The 10,262-nt window shown below is 48.7% G+C and overlaps 1 pseudogene; it reads left to right on the top strand.

The window, feature by feature from the left end:
• Nucleotides 1–8,429: 8,429 nt before the first annotated feature.
• Nucleotides 8,430–9,978, top strand: LOC146860680 (26S proteasome regulatory subunit 7 pseudogene; annotated as a pseudogene).
• The last annotated feature ends 284 nt before the right edge of the window (nt 9,979–10,262 follow it).

Below are 10,262 nucleotides of genomic sequence, written 5' to 3'. Positions count from 1 at the left end.
ATTGCATTCAATGACAAAGCGTACGCACGGCTCGGTCATGAACCGTGCAATGCGTACGCATTGTCACCCGCGTTGGACCTCATTGCATTCAATGACAAAGCGTACGCACGGCTCGGTCATGAACCGTGCAATGCGTACGCATTGTCACCCGCGTCGGACCTCATTGCATTCAAAGGCAAAGCGTATGCACGGCTCGGTCATGAACCGTGCAATGCGTACGCATTGTCACCCGCGTCGGACCTCATTAGTGTGACTATTATAAGGATGCAACACACATATACTGGCCATGGACACCTGCGCACACCTGCCACACTATAGCATTGGCCACACAGTGTCCCATGGAATGTAAGGCTGCATTCCCTGGGTGTTTGGGGGGGCCCCAGCAGTTTTTTTGGCTGGCACTTTGTGCAGCCACTCCCAGGCTGTGCACGTGTACATGGGGCAGAATACTTTGTGTGTTGTGCACATTACCACTGTGATGTGCAATTGGACATTAATGGGCATGAGTCAAGGCCACAGTGTCAGGTTGGATATGTTTAAGACATGTCACATACACCCTGAGTTCTGGGGGTATTTGGCATGTACGTCACAGTGAGACCTGTAGCCCAAATACTGATGTGCACCCACAGTCTGTGTGCATGTTGTGTCTCAGATGTGTCTGATCACATATTACCAATGGGTGACAGTCTCCACATCCATGTGGCATATGCATCAACCTTGATGGGGTGTGTGTCTAAGAGACGTACATGTAGGGCCGGCAGGAACGACAGTGGCCACAACCTGTGGGACTTACGCTTGCCTTGTGGTGTGTATGTGCTACGCCATGTCCATTGTTGTGTTGATGTGGCAATACAGGGAGCCTGGGTTTCTGCATGGCAAAGATCTGTGATGCCTGGGAGACATGAGGCCTCAATTGTCACTAGGGTGTGTTTTTTGAACATTGCAGCAGCACATAGGTTCGGGTGACACAGCAAGATGATTGGCCCATTGCACTACATGGGACTCATGTAGACATGTGGAATTGAGATGTGAGGAGGTGGTCTTGTAGGTGACATATGTGTCCATGCCCAACAGCACACACCTCAGTACATTGTGTAATGTCATGAACTAGCATGTGATAGTGATTGTGGTCATGGCCACATGGGTGGATGTACTGACAATCTTCCTTTGTGCATCTCTGTACTGCAAGGGACCAGCTGTCCATCATCCGTTCCAGACCTTGCAACCATGCAGGAACGCGACTGCATCAGACGGTACCGCTTCACCAGGCCACTGATTGCGCAGTTGGCGGAGCAGTTGGCGCCACATCTGCTACCTGGCCGGACATACCCTACAGCACTGACCCCAGAGGTGAAGGTGATGGCAGCCCTACACTTCTTTGTTACCGGTACCATCCAGTACACTGTGGCTACTGCTAGTGGTATGCCGCAAACGATGTTTAGTCGGGTGCTACGCGATGTCTTGGAGGGGATGTTGCAATTCCTCGACCTGTATATCAAGTTCCCGTGCCCAGATGAACTCCCTGAAATTAGGGATGCCTTTTATACACTGGGGAGGATGCCGAACGTCATTGGATCTATTGATGGGACACATGTTGCCCTGATACCACCACAGGCACACGAGCAGGCATACCGGAACAGGAAGCACTACCATTCAATCAATGCTCTGGTGGTCTGTTTTGCTGACATGTCGATCACACATGTGTGTGCACGGTTCCCTGGTTCGGCGCACAATGCCTACATTATGAGGAGTAGTCGCATTGCAACGCTGATGTCACAGATGCCAGCTCAGCGTGCCTGGCTTGTTGGTATGTACTGACTGTTTCTCATTGTGTGTGTTTGTCACTGTTGTATTCCGCACTCCTAAAAAACTCAGCTTCTTGTTCATTTTTGTGTGTGTAGGTGACTCCGGATACCCCAACATGCCGTGGTTGCTGACACCCCTCAGGAACCCTGTGACACCAGCCGAGCTGCGGTACAATGAGGCACATGGTCGGAGCAGGAGGTTGATTGAGTGCACATTCGCCCTCCTGAAAAGCCGCTTTGGCTGCCTGGACAAGACCGGAGGGGCCCTCCCATATGAGCCTGCAAAGGTGTGCAAAATAATACTGGTCTGCTGCATGCTACACAACATGGCGTGCGGAAGGAGGTGCCTCTCATCCAGGATGACGATGACGACGACCAACCTCCGGCACCTGTGGAGGATCCCGGCCTGGGCCAAGATGCCAGTGATGATGAAGATGATGGTGACGTCCGCTCCCAGCTCATCAACAACTTCTTCACCTGAATGTGAGTTTGCAGGGTTGTTATGTGAATGTATGGAGGTAGCCTGGAATGTGTTGAGCCAGCTCTGTTGCTGTCTGAGTGTGTCTGTGTGCCACTTGACTGGATGCGTGCTGTGATGTGTCCATTCAGCTGGTGTGTACTCCACAATAGGGTAGTACTGCTAGCTAGTGTTTGTGTAGGAGTTTTGTAACATGTTTTGTGCATGTGTATTTCATTTCTCTCCTGTTCTACTGTGCTTTTGACTGTATCTTGTCTGTCCTTCCCAGGGTACTTTGCCTGTTGTGTGGTCAACACTGACCCCCAACACCCAGAAGCCAACACCAGTGTGAAAGTTGACAATTCCCATCAACTGATGTACCCCACATCCCTGGACTTCCATTCTCCAACACATTGTGAGCGTGTGTCCACTGTTACGTAGAATTACCGTGCAACTAGTGTGGAATAAACGTGTTGCTGATGTGTAATGTACCTGTGCTATGCTTTGTTATGTGCGTAGTCTGTCTTCCCACATCTGAGTGACATCTGCTTAACTCACCTGTGGACTTGTTACCACTGACTGGGTTTGGTGTTGTGTCTGTGCATGTCAATGTGTTTCAGGTCAACATCATTGTGTGTGATGAGTAACATGGCCATGGTGAGTATGTTTCGTGTTGCCATAGTGGTGTGTCTCCCTCACATGTGTCACATCCCCTGACTCACCTTATGTTGGTCACATTGTTGCAGTATTTGGCATGCACTGTGTTGTGTAGCAGATCGACATCTCCCTGAACATGACAAGTTGGAATCACAACAGAGGCAAGTATGGTGTACTGGTGAGTTTATTTACAAACACGTGTGAGGGAAGTGCACAAGATGGTGGGTGCTGTACAGTGGTTTTGGAATCCAAAATTTACATTGGAGTTGGAAGTGCTGGTAGATGAAATGTCCAGAGTAAAGTCCACAGTCATCTGATACATTGGCCCAACTTGAACCCTCCATGTCATGTGGGCGAGTTGTGTGCGATTGGACAAGGTGAACGGGTTGCGCACAAAGAACATTGTCCAGAGCAGGTTTGGAGGCCCTGGGGGATGTGCTGGGACATCTGCCTCTCACATGTTCTTCTTCGGACGACCCCTCTTCTTCCGGGGGGGGATCCTCATGTGCAGGCCTCTGCGGTGCAGGGGACTCTCCGCCAGAGTCCTCCCCCCTCCCTGTGGCGCTGGCAGATGGTGTTGCGGCAGATGTTGTGGGCACACAGGGGGGTGTGGACAGGTTGGTGTTGATCTGGCGCAGGCATTGTAGTATGTCCCGATGCACCGCAGTGATGTCATCCCACTTGGCCTCTATGCGGGCGGTGACCTGCTCGTGTTGCATGTCCATGAGGATCCCCACTACCTGGCCAAATCCTTCGGTGCTATCCTGGTACGCATCTAAGATGCGTGCCAGTTGGGGGTCATCATGCAGTCCAGACCCCTCTGCAAGGCGCGCCCTGTGCCTCCCACCCCTCCCAGCACCCCTCTCCACACAGGCAGGACCAGCGGCGGTACGCACAGGTGACACTGGGACCCCTTGGGTGGTGTTGCTGGTGGTGTTGGCTGTAGCTTCCGGGGGGTCCTGTGTCCCTGTGCTGTGGGTGTTGATTGTCCTTGGTCTGTCCGTGTTGGCGGGGGTGCCCTGTCGGTGTCCAGATGCTGGAGGCGTGGGTACAGGGGGGGCAGATGCTGATGCTGCTGGTGCTGCATGATGGCTCACACCGAAGGGGCCAGGTTGGTCGTCGTCATCCGAAGAGGACAGTTAGAGAGTCAGACCAGAGAGCTCAGTGTCCACCAGAGTCTGGGACTGGGTATCCTCATCCTTTTGGTGCTGGGTGCCCAGCACCACCTGTGTTTGGAAGAGACACACAATGTGATTTATGTTTCTACATGCATCGCTGGTTCACAAACATGACATTTTCTACTTTTCAAACAGATGCCTGCCTGTACACTGCTTTTTCCCAGCTTGTCACAGACAGACTTTGATATTGTTGTTGGCCATTTCCCAGCATGGCCTTGTGCTCCCCACAACAGAGCCCAGTGTCAGACATCTTGTCAGTCCCTTCCCACTCCCTGTGAGGCGAGTATGTTTCAGTTTGATCTTGCTGCGCCATGTGGGTGGGTGTAGGTTGTCTGTGACTGCGACTCCCATCATACGCTTGGCTACACCCCCTTTCCCAGCATGCCCATACTTCCTCCCACTTGACTCTGCTTCCCTGTGAGGGGGTGTGACAGCAATGGCAAGATGGCTGACTGTGAAATCCTGGTGTTTGTTTGGCTACAAGTCCCAAGTGCGCTCCTGTGCTTCACACAGCAGCACCCAGTACGGGGTATCTTTTGCTGATATTTCAATGAGGTGTGTGTCAATGCATTGTACCCGGTGAGTTGTGTGGAGTTTGTGTTGAGGGGGTGTGTCTCCCCATGCTGAGTAGTCTGGTTAGGGCTGTCGGTTCTCCTTCCCATCATGAAACGTGCTTCCATTGTAGGGCGTGCAAGTTGTCTTTCAGGATGTCAGTCAGTGGTGTCCTGCTTGTGATTTGCACACAAGCCCTAGCAGGGCCTTGTGCTCCCCACAGTAGGACCCAGTGTCAGCCATCTTGTCAGTCATTTTCCACTCCCTGTGATGTGTGCATGTTTCAGAGAGGTCTTGATGGGCCAATCAGGAGGGTGTGCATTATCTGTGACTACAGGCCCCATCACGCTTTTGGCTACACTCACTTCTCCTGCATCCCCACTATTCCTTCCTAACAGTCAGCTGCACTGTGAGGTGGTGTGTTTGTGGTGGCAAACTGTCTGGCAGGGTCTATTTCGATTAGTGCCACTGGCTTGCTCTATTTGTTTGTAGGTTGGTGCATGTCGTGACACAGTCCCCAGTCACTATGAGATGGCAGGTATTGTGTTTGTGTGACTGGCACACACATCTTGGGCTGATTATCTATTGGTTAGTGTAGCTTTGCTTGCGGTGCATGGTTTCACTGTCCCCTTGCCACACAATCTTGGGTATGTTGGTTGTGTACTCACCAGGCTCTGGGATGTCTGTTAGGCCATGGACGCTCTCTGGTGGTAGGATGTCCCGCACCTTCTCCTCCCAGGTCCTGAAGTAGACTGGTTTTGCAGGAGGGCCACCGCCGGTGCGCTGACTCAAGGCGTTATCTTTCTCGATGAGTTTCTTGACCCTCCTTCGCACGTCATACCACCTGTTCTGGATATCGTCCTTTGTGCGCAACGTTGGTGCTTGTGCATTCACCTTGTCCACAATCCTCGCCCACATCTTGGTTTTCTGTGAGATGGGGGTCCTTTGAACCAATGTACCAAACAAATGTGGCTCTACTCTGATGATCTCGTCTACCAGCATTTCTAACTCACTATCTGTGAACTTTGGATTCTTCTTTGGAGGCATGGTGATGGGTGGTGGTGGTGAGTGATGTGTGTGTGAGGGTACAAGTGATGGTTGGTGGGTGTTGGTTTTGCTGTGTGTATGTGTGTGTGCTTTTGTATGAGTTGCTGATGGTGTGTTAGTTGTGTGATGGGTGAGTTGTCAGTGTGTCTGTGGTTGCTGTGTACTGGTGTTTGCTGCTGGCTGTGTCTCCTGTTTGCAAGGGATGATGGTAGTGATTGTAGTCCTTAATATAGTTGGAGTTGTGGGTGTGTCTTTGTCCCATGTTTTTTTCTTTGGAATTTATTGGCTTTGTCATTGCTAGTTTGGTCCTTTTTTTGTCTTTTTTCCTTTGTGTTTTGTAGGCATGAAGGAGATGTTCATGTGACGGAAACGGACGCTGCTGTTGTCTCATGCGGGCTTCTCCGCCTCGTTCACGCTGCCTGTCTTCTGTGTTTGGTACGCGGCGGTCGCAGCGGTCTCTATTGTTTATGTGCCCGGTTGTATGTGCGTGTCGGTCGTGCGGCTTGGTATCCGTGCGAGTCGGTCTGGTTTTACACGCATTGCATCGTACTGCGCTAATTGTACATCGCGGGTACGGGTCGGTCGGGTTCATTCCGGGTTCGGGCCGGCCGGATCACTATTTTCCCTACGGCTCAGTCGTACGGCTTGTATTCCGTACGTGCCGGTTGTAATTCACATGCGTTGCATCATACTGCACGGGTCGTACGGCGCTGGTCCGTGTTGGTCGGTATTCAGTCCGGGTCCGTGTCGGTTGGTTCGTTTTGCGGCAGGAATCGAAATCGGCCCCTGAATAACTGTCTACACTGTGGACAGCAGAGATCACAATTCAAATTGTTTTGATTTATTTATTGCAGAGTTTTTTGTAATTTATGTTGTTGTATTTTGTATTTTGTGAAGAGGAAGTGAGAAAAAGTATTCATGGATGACTGTGCTCACTACTGCCTTCAATTTACACTGCAGACAGCAGTGTTCACAATTCTGATCGAGTTGCTATTGTAGATGACACAATCCTGTAGGCAAAAGACATTGCTCCAGTGCGCTCTGTCCGCACCACGCATACGTGTCATCACAGGGTCCGCACACGGTTTTTGTTGCTTCGCGTATGACAAACTGGGCAGCTCAAGTCAATGCCACGTGGCTGTGGGCCCTTGCTGACCGCTCTCTGGCCTACACTGCAGACAGCAGTGTTTACAATTCAGATCGAGTTGCTATTGCAGATGAGGCAGTCCTATAGGCAACAGACATTGTTCCTAGTACGGCCCACCCGCAGCACGCATCATCGCTGGCTGTGCACATGCTGAACGCTTTTGATGTGGCTATCTGAGTGAACTAGACCTGATGGACCCTTTATGATATAATCTTTTTGTGTATTATTTCAGATCTACTGCCTGTATCTCAGTATACCATAAGTTATGGTTCTTTTACGATATAATCTTTTCAGTATTATTTCACATCTAGTGTCCCTACCTTACTGCAGCACAAACTATTGACCCTTTTATTATTGAATCTCTGTGTGTGATCCAATGATTACTGTTGTAGTTGATGCTAGCAGCAACCATTCCCTGAGGGCTGGTTTACACTCACCCTACATGCATTCAGCACAGACGTCACTGGATATCTGACCTTGGTAATAAAAAGAAGTCGAGCGCACGTGCCCGTACCCTCTTCCACTATCTATCTGTGTCCGTGTGTTCATTATCTATGCATGATACTGCCCCTGGGCCGTATCACATTACATTGTGCTGTGGACTGCGTATGCAACCATGTTACCTCTGGCAGTGGGGAAAACTTCTGTTATGTAGCTTTTAGATGCATGGCTATCACAGATGGAAGGCTACTTTACAGAGCATGAATATTGATGAAGATGATGGTTGCATGTTGTGTGTCGTGTCGTGTACATAGCAAAAAGTTTTCAAAAAGGCTCTCTAAGCAGAAGAGGAGTCTCTCATCTAACGCTGTAGAGAGAATGACTAAAATGGGTGGGGTCCTCCAACTGTTACAATGAGAAATGTTATGAACCAATCAAATGCTTTTCTTTAAGGTTACATGGCAATCGCGCACCGAGTGCGCAAGTAGGCCGCACCCAACGTGCTTTTGAGAAAATATATTGACCATAATATAAGTTTTTTACAGTTAGAAATATTTAAATGTTTAAAATATTTTAGATTATCGCTTGTTCTCATATACACTTTAATCTTATTTAGATATAGTTTTGAGCCTAAAAAAAATGAGGGAATGGAGTACCCGGCGCGATACCATACGTCTATGACGTAACACAGGGCCTGGCAGTGTGCACTCGTCACATACGGAACGCACAGCGGGAGCGACCCCATACATACATGACATAAGGCGCGGCTTGGTACTGCATACACGCCACTTACCAAAGTAGCAGCTGGCGTGACCACATACGTATATGATGTTTTGTGGGACGCGGTGCCACAAACCCGTCGGATACGAATTGCGCATCCTTTACGAGTTTAGCAATATGGCGGATAGGATTCGCGTGCTGATGGAGCTTGGTACACTACCGGTACAGGACTTCAGTTTGTTTTGCAGGCATAAAACATTACATGTTTTTTTAAATTAATTGAAAAAAAGGATAATAGAGTTCCAAAATATTTTTTAAAAAATATAGGTTTTATAAATATTAAAATATGAAATTAATATTTAAAAAGCTTCCGGCGAGTGCGCGCGCGGGGTGCCCTGGGATGCTAGCTTGTACCGGAAGTGGGAAGCTGCTGTGTAATCCTATGGTGCCCGAGTCCAGAGTCAGACTCCTCAATCCAACCAGTGTTGTGTCACGAACGAGCTCTCCAGAGCTTTACCATGCCCGACTACCTAGGAGAGGAGCAGCGCAAGACCAAGGAGGAGGAAAAAGAGGATCAGCCCATCCAAGCGCTGGATGAAGGGGATATTGCATTGCTAAAAACATATGGTCAGAGCACTTACTCAAGACAGATCAAGCAAGTGGAAGATGATATTCAGCAGCTACTTAAGAAAATCAATGAAGTCACAGGAATTAAGGAGTCTGACACTGGGCTGGCACCACCAGCACTCTGGGATTTGGCTGCAGATAAGCAGACACTTCAAAGTTAGCAGCCATTGCAAGTAGCAAGATGTACAAAGATAATCAATGCCGATTCAGAGGATCCCAAGTACATCATCAATGTCAAACAGTTTGCCAAGTTTGTAGTGGATCTCAGTGATCAGGTGGCCCCCACTGACATTGAAGAAGGAATGCGAGTTGGTGTAGATAGAAATAAGTATCAGATCCACATACCGCTGCCTCCGAAGATTGACCCAACAGTCACAATGATGCAAGTGGAGGAGAAACCTGATGTCACTTACAGCGATGTTGGTGGATGCAAAGAACAGATAGAGAAACTGAGGGAGGTTCTTGAAACACCTCTGCTTCATCCTGAGCGCTTTGTTAATCTTGGAATTGAACCTCCAAAAGGTGTTCTGCTTTTTGGTCCACCAGGTACAGGAAAAACTTTGTGTGCTCGAGCTGTAGCCAACAGAACAGATACCTGCTTCATCCGAGTAATTGGCTCAGAGTTGGTGCAGAAATATGTTGGTGAGGGAGCGCGGATGGTCCGGGAGCTTTTTGAAATGGCCAGGACAAAGAAAGCCTGCCTGATATTCTTCGATGAAATTGATGCCATTGGGGGTGCTCGTTTCGATGATGGGGCTGGTGGTGACAATGAAGTGCAGCGCACTATGCTTGAGCTGATCAACCAACTGGATGGCTTTGATGCTAGAGGCAATATTAAAGTGCTTATGGCAACCAACAGGCCTGACACGTTGGACCCTGCTCTGATGCGACCAGGACGGCTGGACAGGAAGATTGAATTTAGCCTGCCGGACCTCGAGGGTCGGACTCACATCTTCAAGATCCACGCCCGCTCCATGAGTGTCGAGCGAGACATTCGCTTTGAGCTGCTGGCTCGACTGTGCCCCAACAGCACTGGCGCTGATATCCGAAGTGTGTGCACAGAGGCAGGAATGTTCGCTATTCGTGCCCGTCGAAAAGTGGCCACCGAGAAGGACTTCCTTGAAGCTGTGAATAAAGTCATCAAATCGTATACCAAGTTCAGCGCAACGCCCAGATACATGACCTACAACTAAACGCAGCGGAGAGCTCTTCAGGAAAATAGCTTTAGAAAGTAGTTTTGTATTTAGGGTCACTGCGTGTGAAAGGGAACAAAAATTACACTTTTCATGTTCTTGTATTGTGCAGTAACGAGAAGTTATGTAGTCAATAAAATATTCTTATATGAAATTAATATTTAAAAATCTTTTGAAATTCACTGAAAAAAGCATAGGTTTTACAGACGTTATAGTTAGGAATTAGCATTTAAAAAACCTTAGAAATTCACTGAAAAAAACATAGGTTTCAGGGACGTTATAGTTAGTTGGCCTTTGTATTGTAAAATGATCCTTTTTGTTAAATATAGTCAAATACTCTTTATTGTACCTCCTTGCCACCTAAAAAATGATCAGGACATTTATATAGGATAATTATAAAACAGCACATTAGCGTAAAGACTGCTAATTCTGGACCTA

The sequence above is a fragment of the Triturus cristatus genome, chromosome 3_1 (assembly GCF_964204655.1).
Source record: "Triturus cristatus chromosome 3_1, aTriCri1.1, whole genome shotgun sequence".
In the NCBI taxonomy this organism is placed as follows: Eukaryota; Metazoa; Chordata; class Amphibia; order Caudata; family Salamandridae; genus Triturus; species Triturus cristatus.
The sequence above is the reverse complement of the archived record's forward strand: the minus strand, read 5'-3'. Positions and strand labels throughout refer to the sequence as shown.